This window comes from Malaya genurostris, chromosome 3, assembly GCF_030247185.1.
Source record: "Malaya genurostris strain Urasoe2022 chromosome 3, Malgen_1.1, whole genome shotgun sequence".
Taxonomy (NCBI): Eukaryota; Metazoa; Arthropoda; class Insecta; order Diptera; family Culicidae; genus Malaya; species Malaya genurostris.
The window spans coordinates 81,576,631-81,602,168 of record NC_080572.1 but is presented as its reverse complement, the minus strand read 5'-3'; positions in this window follow the sequence as shown (position 1 = coordinate 81,602,168).

Genomic DNA, 25,538 nt, shown 5'->3' with positions numbered 1-25,538 from the left:
AGCCTTCTCCGTTTATTCGTTAGACAATTTGGTGCTCCTCACTAACTTATATATGCTGAAGCAGGATGTTTCTCGGTGTTTTGTGATTGGATACCATCATCAAATGTAGCGTTTCACACAAAACAACGTGTTTATTAATCTAGTAGTGAGATGATACCTTTTTTTTATCAATCCGTATGTGCTTTTGCATCAATATTCTTAAGTGTTTTAGTTCTTATGACATTATTATAATGACCGTCGTTTTGAGCGGGTTTTTTTTTCATGAACACAAATTTAAATTAAAAGACTTATGGTCCGATACAACATTGGTAGATTTTATCCGATTCCCACTTCCGACTTTGGAATTACAGGGACTCCAAACTATTGCAATTTATTCGTCATATTTATTGATGGCCGAATTTATGTAATGTCGGAACTGTAAATCGAATCGAATTTGAATCTAAACGTGTGATAATCGATTAAACATTCCATGAGATTTCGAAATAAGTTCCACTTTTAGAGTTTTTCGTCAATATTTACGGTATTTCCAGAGCCGGTATTCAGAAACCAGCATAACCCAAAACGGTTCGTATGGCCATAATTTAATATAACGAATAAATTGCAATAGTGTGGAGTCCAACTTTCAAGCTTTCTGGGATTGTCATCTCGGTTTGAATTTTGAAAATTCATCACCGTATAATTCCAAAATCGGATAAAATTCAACAATTTTGTGTGAGACCATAAGTCTTCTGATTTGAATTTTTGTTTATGCAATTCAATTTGGCCTTTTTTGAGAAAACGATTGAGCTTCGATTAAACGATTCGATACTGGAACCGGAATTTTAAAATCGGTGTAGCCGAAGTCAGTTAAATCCACCTAAGGAACTATACAGTTTACATTTGATTCATTTTTTTTTTAAATCAGTGTAGATATTTTTGAGAAATCGTAGGGCGAATCAAATTTTTGGGTACCTTCCCAACTGAATCGATAACCGAACACCGCTAAAACTGAAATAAGTTTATTTGGAGATCGACTATCCAAACATGCGAATCCTATAAACCTGATTAATTGATGTGAAACGGACATTTTTATACTAATCGCCCTGTTTCTGCAAAACCGAAAGTCGGATCTGTCTAAAAAGCAAGATGTTTTATAGGATCTTAAGACCGTTCATTTGTATCCATCTACGCCCAGCCATCTACGCGAAAAATGAGATAAATTATTTTATTTTCGCTTCACATATCACCCAGTAGTTCCGGAACCAGAAGCCGTCAGTTCGCTTTCACATCTCATCCAAGTCAGTCGATAAAACAATACCGCTTACGCTCGGGACGGAAGAAACCAAGTACAGTATTGTGTAGTGAACAATAGAACGATCTCGAAACGAGTGAACCAAACGAACAAAAGCTACCGCCGGTACGAAAGAATACAATTATTGTTGATTTCAGGCAGTTCAAAATTCGATCTTCGATACGAGAACTTGAAGGTTTACTTAAGGAGCAAATGCATCTTGACGTGTGCATTTACTTCAATGCAATAAGACAAATAATGTTTTTTACATACAATTTTATAAAGAGTTGGATGCAATTCAATTCGCAAAAGACAATAACAATGTGCACTATGTGAAGCACGGAAACATTGAGTACAACATTCCAGTATATATGGATGATAGTGCTATATAAGTGCGTGTGCATGATCTTCCATCAAGCGTCATCGATCCTTACGAAAAGATTATCTCTATCGAAAAAGAAAAGTGGAAGAACTTTTTCCGCGGTATTCTAAATGGTGTACGTTTATTACGCATGCGTTTGAAGAGGCCTATACCTTCTTATGTGACTTTCGGTCAGGATACAAGAATCCCGTGCAAATCACTTGTTACCTATGACAATCAGGTGGCCACATGTCACTATTGCCAAAAAGCTGTTCACTACGGTAAGCCATGTGATAAACTGGACAAGGAGATAACTACACCAAAGGACAACGGTGCTTCCTTCACACCAACCCAAAGCAACCCAGTACACCTGTGACAGCCACCAACAACAATGAAGCATCCCCTTCAACGAATCCATCATCATCCCCTATAGAACAAAGTACACCAGCTGCAGTTAACAACTTACTCTCCAACCAACCAGCAACTGCAACCAATGTAAAACAAGGCACATCTACAGCAACTAGCAACGAACTCAAGACTGCGAACAATAAAGAAAACGAACAGAAAACGGAAATCAACAACAATACGACATATACGGCACTGGATGATGAGTCGAGCCACGAACAAAGTGCCCCTCAATCCTCGCAGGAGGAAAATGGAAGCTCCTCTCCCCCTAGAAAAAGAGTCACAACGAAATCCAATACGAAAATTTTTTTATTTAAACGTAAAGCTTGTACGTCAATTGGCCTCAATAAAAATATTTTTTAAATAAAAAAACAGAAGTCGGATCCTAATGAAATTCAGGAACTTTTCATATGGGTCTGAGTATGTAGAAAATGGTTGAGCCATCTCCGAGAAAATTGAGTGAAATTATTTGTCACACACGCATTTGTTGTTCTAGACGAACTGATTGGAATGGTATATGGGTGTTATGTTCTTCCAGCATTTATTACTGTAAGTAGTTTAAATCAATATAACTCGAAAATGCTGCAATCTTTGCCATCATCTGGTTTACATATGTCATATTCAAATGATTATGTTGCCAAAAACGAACCGTGCTTAAATCAATCCGAGGCAAAATGTCATGAAAACAGATAAAAAAGATGCTGTTCACAGTCTTTCTGGTACTTAACATAGAAACAATTGCATGTAACAGTATTAAAATTGTGCTTCACGCTGTTCCCAAACATCGCTTTATCATACAGCGCTCAAACCTCCTACTACTGGAATAGGGGAAGAAGCTGCACGGAAAGACCGAAATCAGCATTTTGGCGAAAAATTTAATTGATTTTCTGATTTTAGTTAGTTATTTTTTGAGACAACTTAAATAATCTTACTTTTGATTATTTTTACGTTTCGTCTTTGACTCATCAGTGCAGAGCAGTTCAAATTGAACTGCTTAGTGCTAAACTCGGCAGTTCAATTTGAACCGCTAAGCAGACGTAAAGTTTCTGCTACTTACAGAACACTTTTTGTTTTGCAACGAAGTGCAATATCTTTTCTGACGTGCCGAACGAAAACGTGTTTTCGACTTTTCTGGCCGATGCAGGTATGGTCATTTAGGGGTTAGCCAAATTTTGTGCTAGGGCACATAACCGTTTTCATTATTTTTACGTTTCGTCTTTGACTCATCAGTGCAGAGCAGTTCAAATTGAACTGCTTAGTGCTAAACTCGGCAGTTCAATTTGAACCGCTAAGCAGACGTAAAGTTTCTGCTACTTACAGAACACTTTTTGTTTTGCAACGAAGTGCAATATCTTTTCTGACGTGCCGAACGAAAACGTGTTTTCGACTTTTCTGGCCGATGCAGGTATGGTCATTTAGGGGTTAGCCAAATTTTGTGCTAGGGCACATAACCGTTTTCATTATTTTTACGTTTCGTCTTTGACTCATCAGTGCAGAGCAGTTCAAATTGAACTGCTTAGTGCTAAACTCGGCAGTTCAATTTGAACCGCTAAGCAGACGTAAAGTTTCTGCTACTTACAGAACACTTTTTGTTTTGCAACGAAGTGCAATATCTTTTCTGACGTGCCGAACGAAAACGTGTTTTCGACTTTTCTGGCCGATGCAGGTATGGTCATTTAGGGGTTAGCCAAATTTTGTGCTAGGGCACATAACCGTTTTCATTATTTTTACGTTTCGTCTTTGACTCATCAGTGCAGAGCAGTTCAAATTGAACTGCTTAGTGCTAAACTCGGCAGTTCAATTTGAACCGCTAAGCAGACGTAAAGTTTCTGCTACTTACAGAACACTTTTTGTTTTGCAACGAAGTGCAATATCTTTTCTGACGTGCCGAACGAAAACGTGTTTTCGACTTTTCTGGCCGATGCAGGTATGGTCATTTAGGGGTTAGCCAAATTTTGTGCTAGGGCACATAACCGTTTTCATTATTTTTACGTTTCGTCTTTGACTCATCAGTGCAGAGCAGTTCAAATTGAACTGCTTAGTGCTAAACTCGGCAGTTCAATTTGAACCGCTAAGCAGACGTAAAGTTTCTGCTACTTACAGAACACTTTTTGTTTTGCAACGAAGTGCAATATCTTTTCTGACGTGCCGAACGAAAACGTGTTTTCGACTTTTCTGGCCGATGCAGGTATGGTCATTTAGGGGTCATACTTTTGATAATATAAATTTTTTAATTCTCATTCCCTTAATAATAATAATAAATTTGGTTGAAATTGCTATTTTTTTAGGTGAATTTGAGAAATGAAACGTTGTTTTCAACCAACATAAATGGTTGAATTGGCTTCTGCAATTTGCAGCTATATGGCGCACTGTCACCGAAAAAACGTTAACACCGTAATGACTACTAGCCACTAGATGGCACACTACTGCCGAAAAAAAATTTCAGTCGCGGTTGTCTTTTCTTTATTGGCAGGTATAAATACGATGTTGTATTGGAGAAAAAGGCATAAACGAAACATAAACTTCTTTTTGAAAGTTTTTCTTCTAAATCGCTGTTTTCTTCATTCGACTTCGCGAAATCGACTCTCTCACTGAAAACTTTGAGCACTCGGAAAACAAAAACCGAATACAAGCAGTACACCGGACGGCGTAGCCCGGAAGGTTGGAAGATACAACAAACATCATTTTACATATACAATTAGAGTGCAACATTCGAAACTCACTTCACTGTTCCGCGTAAAAACATTATTACGCACAATCGCTTCAAATGCGCACAAATTCTGAATAAATCCACTTTCCACTAAGAGTTTACGACATTTTTACATATCGGTTTAGAAATTTATAAATGGATATATCGTAACACAGGCGAAAAACATCAAGACAATTTGCAAGCAGTTTCAACAAGGTTGTCCTTTTTAGCATTTTAATAGATTGTTTTGCTTCGACACTTCTCATGAGTTTTTGGCTAATAAACTTGTTAATAAAACCCATTTCATTTTTGTTTTCTTTGTGCTGTCTTTCAGCAAAGCAAAGCAAAGTCCTGGCATTACATTCCTTTTGTGGAATTTGGCCTTTCTGTTTCAACAGACTTCGCAGCCGATTCTTAGTGTACAGAATCATTGCATGGCTAGTACTATGGATCCTACTGACACTAAGAATCCTTCCAGACCGGGGCTCGAACATACGACAACTGGCTTGTAAGACCAGCGCCCTATGCATTAAACCACCAACCTGGGTCATCCTTCAGCAATGAAGGTGATAGATAAATAGAAATAAATTTTCTGATTTTAATAACAAAATTAGTTGTCAATGAGAATTTCGTGTTGGATTGACATATTGCTGGTTTGTGTCCAGGATATTCGCCAACTAAACACATTCTCTACAAAAAAGAGTTTTTTCAGCAAAGAAAATTCTCAATTTTAACTAATTTCATAGTTATTTTGTAAATTTTGTTGTAAAAATTAACTAATTCAAAAACAGTAATACGAGTTAGGCACTGAGCTAATTTCTGTCGTTCCGTGTGCTTACACAAAAATATCAATATCGTGGTTAAAAATGAACGGATTTCAACATTTGGGCCTGGGACAAAATTTTCCATAGCTTGAGCGAATTCTATACCTATTTTTGTCTTTCTCATATAGAAAGGTTATGCAATTACTGTAAAAACCAACTTTTTAACCGAGACCGGTACGGCCGAATGTCACGAACTAAGCAAATGTCTGTGTGTGTGTATGAAAATTGTGCACTCGATTTGCTCGAAGATGCCTGGACCGATTCTAACAAACTTAGATTCAAATGAAAGGTCTCTTGGTCCCATTGGATGCTATTGAATTTTATCCGTATCGGATTTCCGGTTCGGGTGTAACGGGGTAAAATGTGCAAAAAAATGGTTAAAACGTGCACTCGATTTTCTCAGAGACCGCTCAACCGATTGTCTTGAACTAAGATTCAAATTAAAGGCACCATAGCTCCATAGGTTGCTATTGAATTTTATCTAGATCCAACTTCCGGTTCGGGAGTTACGGGGTAAAATGTTCAAAATGAATTTTCATCTGCGTAGGTTCAAATGAAAGGTCCTACAACCCCATATAATCCTACCAAATTTTGAGTATACCAGATCTTCGTTAAAGATTCCGGAAGTGTCGAAAAAAAGTAATCATGTACTCCTAACCGGAAATCACTCCAATTTCTTAGAAACGGTTGAACCGGTTTTCATCATCTTGGATCCAAATGCAAACCTCTTATGGTCACATACAAAATTTTTGAATTTTGTTCGGATAGGACTTCCAGTTCCGGAGTTATGGGGTAAAATGTGCAAAATAATAATAATATTTGTGCTAATTTTTCTTAAAGATGGTGTGACCGATTCCGAAGGCACCGGAAATAGTGGTCATATTTTCCCAAATGGATCTCACTCACTTTTATCAGCGATGGTTTGACCGATTTTCACGAACTTAGATTCAAATGAAAGGCTCTGTGGTCCCATACGGAATTCATGAGTTTTATAAGAATCCGACTTCCGGTTCCAGAATTATAGGGTACAGTGTGTTTAATCTTGTATACTATCACTTCAAAGGGGCAAAACAAAAAATGTAAAAAAATTCTAAATCAACATCAAAACTGCTCCAATCGATAGTCAGTACATGGTCAAACAAAGCGATTTCGTTTATTCCTTCAAGAATCGAAGAAAATTATTTTGAAGAATACCACAGTATGACTGATATGAGAAAGCATTAATACACCACTAGGTGGATTAAAACAGGAATAAAACCCACTGGACATAATCAGTTATGAACTCAGATAGATTTCATTATTAAACCAAAACTTGTTATTGGAGGACTTGTTTGGTACACAAACAGTTAGGTATAACATGGAGACATTTCTTCTTTCTCCAATCAATTTATCGCTTTTATCGGAGGCTATTATAGTCCCTTATGTTTTCATTTTATTGAAAAATTTTAGGCTTTTATGAACATAACCACTGAAATACGCCTCTCCATTCTCTGCTGATATCATTATCGGCGGTCACCAGTAAACCTAAATCCATGGACTCGACAAAAGAATAATTTCCAATATAGAATCAACCAGCAAAATGTTCACAGGATATTAGTAAATTTCCTCACTTGCAGGATGGCTCACTGGAAGAGCATTTCTAATTCCGTTTTCAACAATGTTAGCCTATTGCTAGAGGTGCCCTATCAATAAAATACAAATACTATCGCTTCACTTTAGCAGTAATTTTTCGATTGTTAAGCGTAGTTAATTACATTGGCATGAACTGTCAAAAAATAGGAGGACGGCTTGGAGGACTGAGTGGCATATATACCACTCGAATCAGTTCGTCGATATCGCAAAACGTCAAAGTGCATATTTGACAAACACATGCACTCGAGTTTCTCAACGATGGCTCAAACGATTTTCACTTGTGCTCAAAGGAAAGGTTGTATGGTCTCATAAACTGCTATTAAAATTCATCCGAAGCCGACTCGCGGTTCCGGAACTAAAGCTTGCTTCAGATAAAATTGGAACAAAGACAATTGCCTGTATTTCAGTTATTTATTATTGAATTCAAGATCTTTTTTTATACAAATGTAGCGTTTTCATACTTTTAAGTAAAAATACGGATAAAATTATTCGTCACGGTTTCAAAGGAATTCTCGAATTTTTCCTGTAATACGGCTCATTAGGGGCGCACACCTTCTTCGTCATCGTTTTAGCTATCTTATTCCATCAGGTCGTCATCTGATTGATGTCACTGACAACCTTTCCCTTTGTCTTGAGTCCCCTCTTCATGATTGCCCAGTATTTCTCAATAGGGCGAAACTGGGGGCAGTTGGGTGGGATAAGGTTTTTCGGAACAAACTGGACCCCTTTCTCTGCATACCATTCTTGAACGACTTTGCTGTAATGACAGCTTCCCAAATCTGACCAAAACATTACGGGATGGTCGTGGGATCGAATGAACGGCAAAATTTCTGTTTGGAGACACTCTTTTTGGTATAGTTCCGATGTCCTTGTCTTATTTGTAACGAAAGCTTTTAATTTATTTTTTGCCACAGCTGCAAATGCCCTGCCAAATCATAAATTTTCTTGCAAATTTGACGGCAAAAACAAATCTAAATTTGGCTGGAACATCCCCCCGTGCCATTGCCAGGTAAAAATTTGGACCTGAGATTAGCCCGAAGTTAGTCTTGACCTAGGATTCATCGTCCTTCAGAAGCCACCCGTCGAACTTGGTCAGCACCTGGTCATATAGTTTCCGAGCACGAATTTTGACCACACTATTTTGTTTTATGGTCCGATTTGGCTGTTTGCTAGCTCGATACGACTTGATTCCTTCCCGGAGTCGAATTCTTCTTACGGTACTATGGGCAGCACCGAATTTTCTGGCCAAATCACGGTCCGACAGATTAGTATTCCTCTTAATTGTCTTCAAAATCTTACCACGCAGTTTCCGGTCGACAGTTTCACTCCGACGATTGGCATGAGGCTTCCGAATCGTCGTCAATGTTTCCTTATACCGTTTGATAACGCGTCATATGGTATTTCTGGGCAATTTCAGCTGTTTAGCTAGCCTAGATGCAGACCACAATGGATTTTCCACATAACTGTGCAAAATTTTTACCTTGTTTTCGGCTTTCATGTTGATTGTTTACAAAGTACAGTCGATTTGCGAAATGTCAAAAATCATACGTGAAGCTGACAAAATACCCGATACTTGGGCACCAAGAACTTCCAAATCCGTCCACCAGGAGCGCCACAATATGAGCAAAAGTTTGTTCCAATTCTAAATGAGGCAAGCTTTAGAGAGTAAAGTGTGCTGAAAATTTCAAACCGACACTTAAAGAGAAGCTGCAAAATAAACGGGAAAATTATTCCTGATATGGCATAAATGTTTACAAATTGAAATGTTATGTTAGTTTATACCCATATAAACTTTTTGGTTTTTGGTTCCGGCTTTCATTCAAGTTCAAATAATTTATTTTGTAACTAGATTATCTTTACTCTTAATTGTTTATCAATAGTTAACACTTAACCTTAAATTTGAATTGATTATTACTATTTTCCAACCCTTTCAATTAGCAACATAACCGTGGCTTAATAAATTATGAAGTAGTAAACCATTAATGTTAGAAAACGAAGAATACCTTACTCATTGTACTGAATTTAAGCTGTTCAATCATTTCCTCTGGCGGTCCATAAAATTATCATTTCATAACAATTATCACGGTTTTCGAAAGCATACCATAAGGCTGCATCCAAACAGCACAAGTTCAGATAATTGAAATCCAGCAACTCGCATCACATTGAACTTGAACTGATGCGGCCGAGAAACGAGAGACCTATAATCAGGCCAATAGGTTCACTTCTAAAAACCCACGGCAATTTAATGAAGGCGTCTAATGTTTCACGGATCAAGCTGTCGAATGGAAAGGTGCCCATTTGCACAAGGTTCGACAAGGTTTTTCTACATTCCGTGGGTGCATCGGAAACGGTACCGGGACCATTGAATTAAAAAAAAACAGCATGGCAATCGGAAAAGACCTCCAAGAAATGGCGCTAGTTTCTCATGACTTTCAGACGGTGTTTGGAAAGGTGAAGTACACGGTTTCAAAGTTCCACTGGCATTGAGAAAATGTTTCCAGTTTGGGAAGTTTTATTTCTGGTTTCTTTCTTGCGCATCGAGACTTCTGAGCCGGTTGCTTTTCACGATCTGGCCGCTGGCTGCGATCGCCGAGGACGGTTCGACCCAGTTTGGATTCGTTTCTTGAACGTTTCGGAACACCCCGTACAAGAGGAAAATAATTGCAACCAATCAGTGAAGATCTAATTGCATATCATTTCTTTTGGGGTGTATAACACACAACTACCGAATTGAACCCACTTAAGGTGTGAAGAGTAATGTTTGTGTGAGTATATGCAGTTATTTATGTAAACTTATTGGCAGACCATTCATTATGTCGGTTTTCTGGGCGAATGTGATAATATTCAACTTATCATTTTTTTTGCAATTGAACTCGTTGAGAGCCAGGTGAATGGTTTTCTGTATTGAACTCGTTCGCAGATTTGTATTTTTTTTGTGTGTGTGCTCAGATTCTTAATTAGCAGTGGTCCTAATGACATGCTTTGGTGGATCATCGAACGGAGGAAAGGTTGCCAAATAGCTGACGTATGTGGTGTTGGAATTTTCAACCAATAAAATATATTGCCAATGCTAGCCGACGTTTCAAATCATTTCCATTTGTTTCTGATTTGCCTTTTTCAGATAGAAAGGATATACAATCAATGTAAAAATCGACTTTTGAGTCGAGGTTCGGAGGTCATACATATCATTCAAATCAGCCCGTCGAGAGTAAGATGTAAGGTTTTGTTTCGACTAAATAAGCATTTTATACGCCATTTATTGGACTAAATAATTTTCGCAAAATAGCCACTTTATGGATATTGGATCATTATTGAGGGGAGTAATGTTATATCAATCAATTCTTATCACTTCTACCGGAATAATTGTAAATTATGTTTCTCAGCCGTATTGCAATGAGATACTCTCATTATCGAGGAAAATATATTAATACATTTAGAAATCCCAATAGTTTCTTAAGAGGGCATATTATAACACTTTTCCCAATTTATTTCTAGATTGTGGCATTGACATTCTTAAGCTCGAATGCTTCAGAGATTCGGTTCGGTTTCTTTTTAAACTTATTGTTCATTTGTTAGAAGTTCGATTACAATAAATGTGATATTCACAACAATCTTGATACATTTTTCTTTAATTTAATAAAACAATAATAAAAATCTAACGCAAAATGAGTACTTTCAAAATACAATTAGGATTAATTTCGAAAGTGTGATGATTACAAAAATCGAAAATGCACCCCGATATAGAAAAGGGAAGACGTTTCAACAACACGAATACCTTTATTGATAAATTTTTTTTGAAATTTTATTTTCGTAATAAAATAAATTTCCGTTTTGCCTTTCTCATATAGAAAGCTTATGCAATCACTGTGAAAACCGACTTTTGAACCGAGGCCCGGAGAACCGAGTGTCATATACCATTCGAATCAGTTCGTCGAGTACGCAAAATGTCTGTGTGTATGTGTGTGTGTGTGTTTGTGTGTGTGTGTGTGTGTGTGTGTCTGTGTCTGTGTGTGTGCGTATGTGTGTATGTAACGTTTTTTTGCACTAACTTTTCTCGGAGATGGCTGAACCGATTTTCACAAACTTAGATTCAAATAAAAGGTCTTGGGGATCCATAAAAAATTGTTGAATATTATTTGGGTCCGACTTTCGGTTCCGGAGTTCCCATAACTCCGGAACCGAAAGCCGGATCCAAATAATATTCAGGAATTGCAATGTGCAAAGAAATGAAAATATGTGTTCTAACTTTTCTCATAGATGACGCGACCGATTTTTACAAACTTAGGTTCAAATGAAATTTCATCCGGATCCGACTTCCGGATCCGGAAATATAGGGTAAAGTGTGTTAAAAATTTTATACCATCACTGAAAAGGGCGAAAAACCGTGAAAAGTTTTCTAACTCGGCCTCAAATCTTCTCGAATTGATAGTTTTTATCACTAGACGGTCAAACAAACCGATTTCGGTTATTCTTTTAAGAATCGAAGCAAATTATTTTAAAGAATACCCTCAGTATTATATATGTCACGGGTTGGCGGTTCAATGCACAGGACACTGGTTTTACAAACCAGTTGTCGTATGTTCGAGCCCCTGGAAGGATTCGTAGTGTCAGTAGAATCGTAGCACCAGCCATGGTTCTGTACACTCTGAAACGGCTACGAAGTCTGTTGAAACATAAGGCCAAATTCCACTACAGGAATGTAATACCAAGGCTTTGCTTTGCTTTTCCGTATTATATATGATAGTATGATTGACATGAGAAAGGCATCATTACACCACAAGGTGAATTAAAACAGGTTTTTACCTTAAACATTGCCGAAGATACCAAACCAGTTTAACCGTTCCAGCAATATGTTTTTTCAAAACATTCAAAAAATTTCTGCTGATCCTCCGTTTGAAAGCAAGGATATAATTAACATGGCAAGCCGCTGATGGGTCATGGCTTTTTTGACTAGAGTGCCTGCAATATTTTAGTGTTCGTTTGGAATGACAGCTTTGTTTCAAACGAACGAAAAGCAAAGCGAAACCTTTATATTACACATACCTCAGGTGGTTCCTCTCCACCTTCCGTTATTTTGCCCTACATTAAACAAAACATGAAACACATTTTTTCTACGCGTAGGAATATTTTCTTTGGAAGTTTCTTCTTAGAATATTATTATTTTTCACTCACTGCAACATTTTTGAGATAACACTAAATCTCGACGTTTCATGCAATTTTAAGATTTTTGGATTGAATAAAATTTTCGATTTTGGAAATTTCATGTACTCCCCCCTATGGTGCTTTTAAAAGATCGAAAATTTTTAAACTTTAACCGCTGGGCCGCCCCCCTTACCCATGTCCGATTTAGCTCAAATTTTGCATGTGGACTTTTTTCGAGGTGCTTAAACTTTTGAACAATAGCGCTTTACGAAATTAGAGGTGATAGAAAAATATTGGCACCCTTATATATAAGAGCGGTAAAAATCAACATATTTTGTCGGTTACGACACTTAACAATCATATCTCCGGAACCAAAAGTCACAGCCATCTCTTAGAAAATTGAGCGCGTTCAATTATCTCCGAAAAGTGCACATACTCACACACACACACATACACGCACGCACACGTACGCACACACGCACACACACACATTTTCCTATCTCGTCGAACTGAGTCGAATGGTATAACGGGTGGCAACTAAAATTTTGGAATTTCTCAAGCTGTCAAAAAAAGACAAACATACTTGGAGAAGATCTGATTTATTGAAATTAAAGATACATTGTTCATTGTTGAAAAAAAATTAGTGAACACAGTTCAAGCAGTTGACGAACTGATAGAAGTGCCGACTCAAAACAATTCTATCGAATTTATAAACTATACTGCATCTTATAATTTGGTATTTACGAGATTGCCTGATACTTCTTTTAGAGCAAATAGACAATTTGTCATCAAGCCCTCCCCTGCAACCGGAAGTACCACTTGACTGTTCTCTGGGTGAGTTTACCTTCCTACCGGAACACGTTGAGTTTGTCTGTTTCTGTATTTTTTGAATAAGGGAACAATTCCGGAAGTACTTTATATATATAATGAAATATACTTCTTCGTACCAGCAACACAAAGCGATACAATCGATGAAGTTTTAACTGGCCCAAATAAAACGATATCCCACCAAAACTATAGAAACTGAAACTAACTTCATAAAAGATTGTGCTGGTACATTTTCTAAACCATAAATATCTAGTGCAACTAGACAATGTTTTCCCATGTAGCAAATTTTACTGTGGCATTTACTTCTACTTACTTGATACTTACTACTGTTGGCAAAAAATAGTAAGACTTTGTTCAAAATTTCAAAATTCTTTATTTTTGCCTTTCTCATATAGAAAGGTTATGCAATAATTGTGAAAACCGACTTTAATAACCGAGGCCCGGAGGGCCGAGTGTCATATACCATTCGGCTCAGTTCGTCGAGTATGCAAAATGACTCAGTTCGTCGAGTACGCAAATGTGTGCATCCCGATCTGTTATTAACACAGAATTATAACAACTGAAGAAATTTATTTCTGAAATATTTTGTAACAAATTTTGAAATAATTTTAGTTGGTAAGCTGGTAAAATAACAAAAACCATAACAAAACAGACTCTAGCTGGAACAAAATCGTAGCAGATCTTGAAACGTTTGTATCACAATTATTATTGAATATTATATAACTACAGAGGTCCGAAAACAGAAATTTATAACAAAAGTTGTAATAAGTTATATAGCAATTTTAACACAGAAATACATTGTTTCAATCCAAAATTGTTGAATGTTTTTTTTTTTATTAAATGAATAATTTATTTAGTGATATGATTTTTTCTTTTAGTTCTTTGAAATTCTGATCATTATATTTCATGAACTTTATCATGAGTCTTTCAAATGATTATAATACATCATAACTAATTTTGTTATTATATTGTTATCGTAAGTTTCAACTGTCAACTGTTTTCATTTGTTAAATATCTCAAAATAACACAAATCGTTATACATATCAACTGTTGATATACTTGTGTTATTATTTTTTCATGTGCATCTGATCGGGATGTGTGTGTGTGTGTGTGTGTGTATGTATGTATGTATGTATGTATGTAACATTTTTTGCACTCACTTTTCTCGCAATTGACAGAGCCAATTTTCATGAACTTAGATTTAAATGAATGATCCTGAATTTTATTCAAATCCGACTTCCGGTTGCGTAATTACAGGGTGACATGTGCAAAAAAAATGAAAATAAGTGCACTTACTTATCTCAGAGACGACTGAACCAATTTTTACAAACTCAGATTCAAATGAAAGGTAAAATTGTCTTGAGTTTTATTTTGATCCGACTTCCGGTTCCGGAATTACAGTGTGATACAAGTTTACGTACAAATCTTTTTGTTTTTTTAAGAATCAACTAAAATTATTTTGAAGAATACCGCAAATTTATATATGAGAATATGTGAGATATCAGAAAAATATCATTACACCACTAGGTGGTGGATTATAACAGATTTTTCTATTTCGTTCCCCTCAAAGTAATCACTCCTGATCCCAATACAACTAACGTTTTTTAATTCTCGAAACAGTTGTTAAAGTCAATTTCCGGAATATCCTTCAATGCGCATTGCGATTCACGTTTGATGTCTTCAACTGACACAAAACAGTTTCCCCAGAGCGGTCGTTTGAATTTGCTGTCTAGCCAGAAGTCACACGGAGTTAAATCAGGCGAATACGGTGGTTGCAGACCGATATTGGTTGAATTTTTGGTGAAAAAATCACGAAGAATCACAAAAAGCCGTACACCGAAACCTCTATTTACGAACTAAACGGGGGTTCGTAAAAGGAGATGTAGTTCGTAGATGTAAGTTTACGTTATTTGGAATTTACTTCGTAAAAAAAGTTTCGTGTAGTGAATGTGGAATCCGGCCATTATATGGCTATTTTCGGAACGGATGTGAAGAGTAAGTGCAAGAAAATGATGCTTGGGTTCGTTTCAAAATCCAAGATGGCGGCTTACGAACCACCTCAAACATCGTTTTCTTACATCTACTCATCAATCCCGTTCCGAAAATACCCATGTTGCAAAAGTTTTCAAGGAATATCGATAAACCGGAAGTCGCAATCTTTGATTTCAGAACTACCTCAAACGTCATTTTCCGACATAAACTTATCAATTCCATTCCGAAAATACCCATATTGTAAGGGTTTTCAAGGAACATCAAGAAACCGAAAGCCGCCATCTTGGATTTTAGAACTACCTCAAACAACATTTCCGACATCTTCTCATCAATTTCGTTCCAAAAATACCCATATTGTAAGGGTTTTCAAGGAATATCAATAAATCGGAAGTCACCATCTTGATTTTCAGAACCACCTCAAACATTGTTTTCCGATATCCACTCATCAACTCCGTTCCGAAAATATCCATATTGTATGGGTTTTCAAAGAAAATCAATCAACCGGAAGTCGCCATCATGGATTTAAAAAATACCTCAACCACTATTTTCCGGAATCTACTCTTTGAACCCGTTTTAAAAGTATCCATATTGTAGTAGTTTCCATGGAATATAAATGAGTCGGAAATCGCTTTCGATGTATGCCAAAACTTCTTTTTACGAAGTAGGTTCGTAAAAAAAAGTTTACGTTACTTGGGATTTAGTTCGTAAAAAAAGTTACGTAAAAAGAGGTTTGAGTGTATGCATTATCGTGGTGCAAAAACCAAGTGTTGTCTGCCCATAATTTCGGCCTCTTTTAGCTTCGCGCAAATCCCAGTAAGATCTCTGACTGTACAGGAGCAAGACTCTTTGCAAGCGTATGAGTAATGTCAACAATGTGTGCATAAAAACAAATTCCGGCGCTTCTTTGCCTGATTTTTACCAATAAATCTTCCATATGCTTGAAAAATAAACCAATCAGTTCATTCTGCTTAAAATTGCAATTCAAGAAAAGTGTCTTAATCTAGAACTCTTCGGTTTTCCTTAAACTACTCGAGAAAAATTATCTCCGTTTCAGCTTACTTCCACTGACACATTTGATTAACAACAAACACATTCCTATATGGATTTACTCTTGCAGAAATTTTATTCGTAGCTTCTATAAGTAAACCCGCAAAATAGGAACCTTTAATTTAACACACGAAAAGCAATGGATATGGAGGGTTATTGTAAAACTATTTATTTTACCGGAAAACTGCTTTTGTAACAGCAACTGATTAGTTTTGTTTATTTTGGGTAGCGCAATCTAATATTAAAGCATTGAAGCAGTGTGTTAACTTTTTTTAGCGAATTAAAATATACATTCATAAAATGCACGCAATTTTCCAAGGTGTTGAGAATAAATTATTGTTAAAAATGATTGTTTGAAACTCAGTCGTGCAAGCCACTTTGATAAACTGGTAGCACTGCATATATGAATATATAGATCTATGACATACGCACGAAATAAAATGTACGTAATACGCTAATTACCAACACAAGTTAACTTGGTTTACTCTTGATCCTTAATCGTCGTTTCTCGAGCACCAATTCCTTGATTTTATTGACGTGTTCATCATCAGTTGATGTTGATGGCCGTCCTGGACGTGGTTCGTCGTCAACGCGTTCTCGACCTTTTTTAAACAACTTTTACGAATCAAAAACACTTGCTCGCGGCATACAATTTTCACCGAAGACCTTTTATAACATTCTGAACGTTTCGATTCCAGAAATTGGATTCGGCACACAAAATTTAACGGAACTTCTTTAAGGAATAATTTCACTCATTGTAAAAATCGCCGAATGCACTTTTACTATTTCTGAAAGACAGACGTATAAAACTAAAAACTAATGAATATTTGGACGTGACACTTGGCACAGATGTCACTGAAAACCATACCAACCTAGAAAAAAAATATTTCGACGACTGAGGTTTCCGCGCGAAATATAAATAAAAAGTCTTACTACATTTTGCCCGCAGTAGTTTATTATTTTTTATAAAAAAAAGCCATTGCAACAGAGTTTTTTCCACTGGACTCCAGAAATAACATGGAGATGAGATAAGTCGACTCTGTTCTAAAAGGTGATTTGAATAGTTTAAATATTTACGTTTGGTTCTTACAACGGTATTTCTTTCTGCTCACAAAAATTATTAATCTAATACAAATATTAAAACGATATTAAAAAATTTGATTTCACCAATACTTAAACCAAAACAAAATATACGAGAAAATTTGTTCAAGAATCGCTCGAGGGGAACTGATCTCCTGTCGAAATTCACTTTTGAAACGGATATCTCCCAAACCGTAAGTAATGCATTGGAACACGTTAGCCATAATCGGATGGGATAACTTTTCTCACCCGTCTAATACTGTGATTTATTCCTCTTTGATAAGTTCCACCGTTCCACCGCACAACCCTCGGGAATGCGCATTCAGGCCGGTGGCTTAGGAATCTTAGTCATAAGTTCTGGGAGAACCATTTCTGTAGGTGACTCACAACCGTATTTCTATGGCATCGGAAAAACAGGCTTTTTTTTGTATTTCAACTGTCGAAGACGCTGCCAGAATAATAAACAAACACTACAGTTGCAATATTTGCTTTCGAAACAATGCTTGACCATCAAAATGAAAACGATCGATTTCGACAAACATTATGCGTTGTAAACTTTCCGATTGATCGCGAGTCAACTGTTGAGCAAAATCCTCTAGTCTCAGGTGGTTTATCTAGTTCGGCACCTTCGCATGCGTGAAGTTTCTGTTTGAAGGTCGTTTAATGTTTTCCAATGAAGATACTGGCGGCTTGCCTTAAGTTTGAATTCAATTCAATAACGCAGTGAGATGAGTGTCAGATCGAAAGAGAGAGAGAAAAGAGCAAACCACCAGCATATGCTGCAACTGCAGACGAGTATTGACCAATCATAGCAAAAAAAATTAACAATAAACCGGGTGTCTAGGTTGCGTAATTTCCAGTATGGACAGATGCAATAATGGCTATTCGCTGGTATGAGGTGTGGGTAGATCGGAGATCGTAAGAACAATCAACAAACTTAGCCGGCTAAACAAGCCGCCAGACAAATCACCAGTTAGGTGTACGCTGAAGAGCGTGCGGGCAAGTTGCGGCAACGTAAAACAGCATTGTTGCAGCTATTTACGAAGAAAAGAAAATAATACTCAATTGTTTTCTTCGGGTTAGTTTTGCAGACGCAGTTTTGTTATCTCCACTTGGAACGGTCATGGAAGGTTTGCATTCTGGGATGCTTGCTGTTTCATTTGTATGTTGCAACAGTCCGACAGGTTAGCTAAATTCATCCGATAGGGCGGTGAATATTCAACATCTTTGTCGGTGAGACGGTGTTTTTTTTTTTGGCGAATTATGTATTACATCACTGGGTGAATGAAGATTAACCACATTTCGTTACATTTCAACAGCCGTAATTTTTCCTTCCGCCATAACTGCTCCTCCGAGGGGGCGCTGACACAATTGTGTGAATATAGTTGTTAGCGAAGAAAAAAGGTGACATGCGTTTAAAATTTTGGAGCGCATACATAATTCGAAATAAAACAGTGTCCATTGTGCATGCAACAATGCAAAACTCGGCTCACCTTAGTTTCCATGACGAATGCTTAGATAACGCAGTCCTGGGGCTATCAATTTGTTTTGTGGTTTTATTGTTTGGAAACCAAAATTGATGACTTTTATCATTTTTACCCGGGGTTTAGAGAGTTTGAAAAGAAAGGGTTTTCAAGTGTTCTGGGAAACACAGGTTTTCGAAGCGAACAATACTTCAGCGAACCTATTCAGCATTCAACAGGGAGCCCCGACTATTCAAGATTTGTACGTTTTAATTCGATATTTTGCATTCAAAGTGTTTGTCGCGAATACGACTTATATTACTATAGGGTTCCTTTTCAAAATTCGCCATGTGGAAGAATGGACAGAAGTTAATCGTGAATATCCCGACTTGTACTAAACGCAGCAACATAATTCTTCCTGCATTTTATCAGAAATATGAACAGGAATTTCGGATTACATTTTCAATAGTGTGAGATAACCACAAACAACTCAAAAATTAAGTTTTCTCAAACTTTGAAAACAATGCGGAAGACTCTTCATTTTTACTTTCCTTTTTCGCGCACGGACGACGGTTTTGATGTAGTCAGGCACTCATCACTCCCGATTTTCAACTGGACTTGTATGCAAGATGGATTGTAGTCGAAAATTAACTATTTCTTCTTGTACGATGGTCAGAGCTAGACGTCGTCGTGATGAAGATCTTCCAACAGCAGTAACAACAGACCTTCTGCGTGGTTTATAAACACTTCAAATACTCAGGTCGCAGCAGTCATTCGTTCTTCGAACTTCGTTGCGCCTCCAACTGACAGCAACAATAAATTGACAATCGCTTTCGGTTTCTTATAGCTGGATTCGGAAACTGAATTTTGGATTGAACTCTGGAGTTAAATTTGGGCTTAGAATCTAGTTTTGGAATTCAGTTTTAAAGCTTAGTTTCAAAATATAGGTTTAGAATTTAGAGCCTGCATGCATCAACTGGATTCTGGGACTAGATTCCGGAACTGAATTCAGTTTCGAAAATATAGTTCTAGATCTAGATTACAATTGAAAGCTGAATCGACTTTTCTAAGTTCTTGAACTCAGGCCCAATTCTAATTCTTCAAATCGGTTCTTTTGATGTTGAACACATTTTTGTTTTCTCATAATGGTACACATCAGGAACTCAAGGAAGTGTAAACGCACAGAAAAGTGGTGTCAGGGTGCTAAAAAGCTTGGAAAAAATTTTCACCAATTTTGAAATATTTCGGATATATTGAAAAGAAAATTAACTTTTTTACGTATGAATAATTTCCATTCAAAAATTCTGAAAATAACACGTTATTTGTGAAGATAAGATCATGGTGCTCCTCTGTTTCCATTTCATTCACATTTTGTTGGAAACCGTAACCCCATTCTTCAATGTTTCGATTACCTTGCTTCATCCCGGCTTGCGGGAGGAGGCATTCACCCACGTGATCTTACGCCGCGCGGATACATACCACGTGGGTTTGCTATTCCGCCTCGTGACTGATGGATTCCTCTATTCGGGTGATACATGGGCCAACCGCTTGGTTGGCCTGGAGTGGAATAATGTTCCAATGGAGTATAGTTATTTATTATATCGTACCGGACGCCAGTACCCTCTTCACGGGCCTTATCTAGCAGGGCGACGATAGGTGTGGAGGTGAATCTGCATCTGTAAAATTGATAAAACAGATTAACTCAACACACTTAAAAAACCCTGTGATTTAACATCTTATTAGATGCACATAAATGGAGCGTCGCAGTTCACGCAAATTTACGTCGAAGAACATTCATTATTGTGTCTAAAACTCCATGACATAAAATTCATTGAAATAAAAAGTACGGGTGTGTAATGTCAAAGACATAACTGGATGTCGTGAATACGAATAAAACTGACACGATTTTTTTACACTTTCGAATTCGAATTGATAGTTGATCGATTGTGTGAATTGCGAAACTTTCCCCCTTTTCACTACTAAAATTTTCAACGATTTTTGACGTCGATTGTCTCATTTCGGATTTGCATATTTCATTGAAAGAAACTATCAAGATGCTGAACAGGATTCATTTCTGCCTTTTAGAAGGACCAAATCGTGGAATTCTTTACGATATTTAGCACATTTCCGAACATATTTTTCGAACGATTTCCGCACAGCGAAAAGTGTACGAATCCAATCAAATTATTTTGGATTTCCACTAAACTGATTATTTCTACCTTCGATTTGCAAAGAAGTAATCTTAATAGTTCTTTAGATAACATTTAGAGCCATTAGAACGGCTGATTTTATATAATGTTGTCCACTTTTTGTTTCTTGCTTTCTTTCTCTCCAATGCAAACCATCAGCAGCTGATGCAATCGTTCTTGCTTGAATTGAAACTAGCTTTGCGTACAAACCGACACATCCGCTCGCAGTGCCAAATGATGCGAAACAGGTTCAATGCGTCTTCTCGCCTTGAAGACCGGAAGGCAAATGAGAACTAGGACCTGAACGTTTGAGGTTTTTAACTACGCAGAAGGTGCGCTCTCCGATGCCGCTGTTTGAATGCGTCTTCTCGCCCCGACGGCTTCTTCTATCCAGCGCACAAGAAGAAATGATCGATTTTCGGCCAAGGTTCCTCTTTTATAACGTTCAGTTGAAGATATGTGTCTGACTACCTCAAAATCGTCGTCCTTGCGCGAAAAACCCAAGCAAAAGTGAAGAGTTTTACGCGTTGTTTTAAAATTTTAAGAAAACTTTATTTTTGAGTTGTTTGTGGTTATCTCACACTGTTCAAAATATTATCATAAATTCCTGATTATATTTTTGATGAAATAGTGAAACAATTATGTTGCTACCATTATTACAAGTCGAGATATCCACGATTAAGTTCTGCCCATTCTTCCATATGGCTAATTTTGAAAAGGCGCCCCATAGTACAGTAAGTCGTATTCACGACAAAAAAGGTGGGTGGGTAATGTCAGAGACATAACTGGATGTCGTGAATACGAAAAAACTGGCACGCTCCCATCACTTTTCCGAATATCAGTTAGTTGATTGATTGTATGAATTGTGCAAGCTTTCCCCTTTTTCACTAATAGAGATTGAAGCGATGCACCTACATTCGCAGTGCGATTTTCGATTAAAAACCGATAGTATAATATTTTGAACAGTATGAGATAACCACAAACAACTCAAAAAATAAGTTTTCTCAAATTTTGAAAACAATGCATGAAACTCTTTACTTTTATTCTTTTTTTTTTTTGCGCAAGGACGACGATTTTGAGGTAGTCAGCACATATCTTCAACTGAACTTTATAAAAGGGGAACCGTGATCGAAAATCGATCATTTCTTCTTGTGCGTTGGATGGAAGCAGACGTCGCACAGTGGTTCGAATCAATGAAAACGTGGACATAAATCAGTAGCTGCCAAACGGTTCTTTTAATGTATATAGTTGCTTTTAAGAAATTATTTACAAATATATATCGCGTAATTTGATTCTATCCCTAATTGTTCATGGCCTACTTTGACAAAATATATAACCATCACTATTTTTTCTGAAAAGATAGAAAATGTTTTTCTTCTACAAATATTTAGAACTATTGAAAATAATTTACTTTGTCAAATATACCAAAAGTCTAAGTCGCGTCGTTCGGTTATACAAAGCGTTTTTATGGCAACCCCCTTAAAATCAGTTTTTTATTCATGACTTGTTTCCGAGTTATTTTTTTATGCATACTTTGTTTGGAATAATAGAAGATAATAAAATATCCCATATTTTTGTTGAAGGTTGTGCATAGGTTTGTTTTTTCCTGGCAAAGTTATACAACATTTTACCTTTTTTAACCTATGATAAAACCTCACACCAAAGCGAAATATGCAACTTTATGCAGCTGATTTTTACAAAATTTATAGGAAAAGATATGCCTAAAAATATAAAAAAATCTAAGTGGAACTCGATGAAACTTTTTTTAGGCCTTTTCAAAATTAGTTTTAGTTATTGAATTATGAAAACCCCCTTAAAACTAGTTTTTTAATCATAACTTGTTTCAAGTTATTTTTTATACATACTTTGTTTGGAATAATTGTAGAAAATATATAATCCCATAATTTTGTAGAAGGTAATTTATTTATTTATTTATTTATTTATTTACTATTATTGTGTCCATCGGATACAAGATCTAAATGGACAATTAGAGTGGGAAAAAACCCATTTGAGTTGAACTCGTTTGTCATTCTCAAACGGGCGCAAAAACCACTATCTTTTCAAGAACATAAACGAAAGTAATGAAACACAATGTAGCTTAAAGCTAGTATCACAAATGTCACTAATAAAATAACTTAAAAATTCAAATCACATCGGATCGTTTCAGTTTTTTCGCGAAATGACTAGATGATTCACCAAACTCGAAAAGATCCTCAACAGCGGTGAAAGTTCGAATGGAAGCAGTAATCGGTTCATTAAAGCCAAAACGAGTCCTGTGAAATCTCTGCTGAAGCAGTGATGTATTCCGCAGTGTCCTATTCGGTATCCGAAAATTTACTACAGAGCGTAATTCAGGAGCATCAATTTCCCCATTGATCAGTTTTGCAATTAATAATGCTTGTTGGATTTTTCGGCGCCGATGAAGCGTATCGATTCCTAATAGTTGACATCTATCCTGATACGGGGGCAGATTAGCAGGATTTTGCCAAAGTAAGTTTCGTAATGCCAGACGAACGAATCGTTTTTGAACTCTTTCAATGCGTATGCTCCACGAAAGTTGATAAGGAATCCAAACTACTGAAACATTCTCTAGAATAGGCCGAACAAGTGAACAATACAAATCTTTCAAACAGTGAGGATCTCTAAAATCCTTGGCGATTTTACTGATAAAGCCTAATTGACGTGATGCTTTTGAGATGATCTGTGATCGTTGTAAATCAAATGATAATTTTTCATCTAGCAGTATTCCCAAATCGCGAACCTGGGTAACTCTAGTCAAGACTGAGCCATCGATGCGATAGTCAAATTTAACAGGTCTCAGAGTACGGTGAAACGTGATCACCTGACATTTTGCGACGTTGATTATAAGTTTGTTTCGACTACACCAATCTACGAACGATTCAAGTGCATTTTGCAACCGCCAACAATCCTCCACAGTGCGAATAACGAGGTACAATTTCAAGTCGTCTGCATATGTCAGTTTGCAATCAGTTCCCAAAGCAAATGAGACATCGTTGAAATATAACACGAAAAGCAAAGGTCCTAAATTACTGCCTTGAGGAACTCCTGAGTTGTTAGAGAAAAGTGATGATGAACTGTTGCTCAATTTTACTCGTAGAACTCTCCCGGAGAGATATGAGCTCAACCAGGACACAAGATGGGCGGAAAATCCGAGACGAGATAATTTGCTTAGAAGTATTATGTGGTCAATTTTGTCGAAAGCAGCTTTAAGATCCGTGTAAATGACATCCATCTGAGCTTTAGCTTCCATGCTGGCAATACACTTTGAAGTTAGTGTTAGCAGATTTGTTGCAACTGATCTTCCTGGCATGAATCCATGTTGATCGAATGATACATAATTCCTTGCTCGATCTAATATAGCACACTCACAATAATCTCGAAAAGTTTCGATGAAGCGGAAAGATTAGTTATGCCACGATAGTTTACAACATTACGACGATCGCCATCTTTGAATATTGGGCAAATGTAGGATTGTTTCCATATCCGTGGGAATTTAGCTTGCTCAAATGATCGAGTGAAAATAACACTTAGTGGTCCAGCTAAAGCGTCAATACAGCGACGTAAAATAACAGCAGGTAAGCCGTCGGGCCCAGGAGAAAATGAACTTTTCAGTTTTTTTGGCGGCGCATTGGACCAACTCCGGGTTTATTCTTTTCTGGAAAAGTTATACATCATTATACCTATTTTTACCAAGGAAACCTTGTATAGAAGCGAAATATGCAACTTAATGCAACAAACTTTTACAATACTTATAGGAAAATATTTTGTCCTAATCCAATTTATTTTCCGTTGAGAGTATCCTGAGTACTATTCGTCTGACTCATTTTCACTATGGCCATGCTGAAACCATAAATGTTTAAGAAACGGAGGGCGTCACGCGTCTGCTATTTCTGTAACTTACTTTTGCAGTGTGCGTAGAGATGGGTAATTCGCTCCTGAGCTATTTCAGTGAATCGAATCTTCAAAGAGAGCTGATACCTCACAGCTCTTTTTAAAAGAACCGCAGCTCACCAGTTCACCACACTGGTAAGCAGGGATGCCAGGTTCACAGATTAATCTGTGTTTCACAGATTTTCAACCTTTTGCACAGATTTAAAAAAAAAACGGCACAGATTTTCACAGATTTCTGAAAATGGTCACAGATTCTGAAATCGATCACAGTTTAGCACCAAAAATTACAGAGCGGTAGGAAATAGTGAGACCTTTTTTTTTTGCTTACTAAAATAATTCCAATCAGCTACTAGGAAACGGGAAAACGTGCACAGATTTTGCACAGACAGGTTTTTGGCTTGATCACAGATTTTTGAAAAAATGACCTGGCATCCCTGCTGGTGAGGTAGAAACAAGCTACGACCTGAACGGATCTTCGGCTCTTGAAGAGCGAGTTATAAATGAGAAGAAATGTGCGCATGAGCTTTTGTTCGTTCTTCCAAATGTGCATCTATCCTTCTTTAACAGATTGAAAGAACCATCCGACTTCTGGATCCGAAAATATAGGGTAAAGCGTGTTAAAAATTGTTATACCAGCACTGAAAAGGGCGAAAAACCGCAAAAAGTTTTCTAAATCGATCTTGAGTCTTTCCCAATTGATAGTT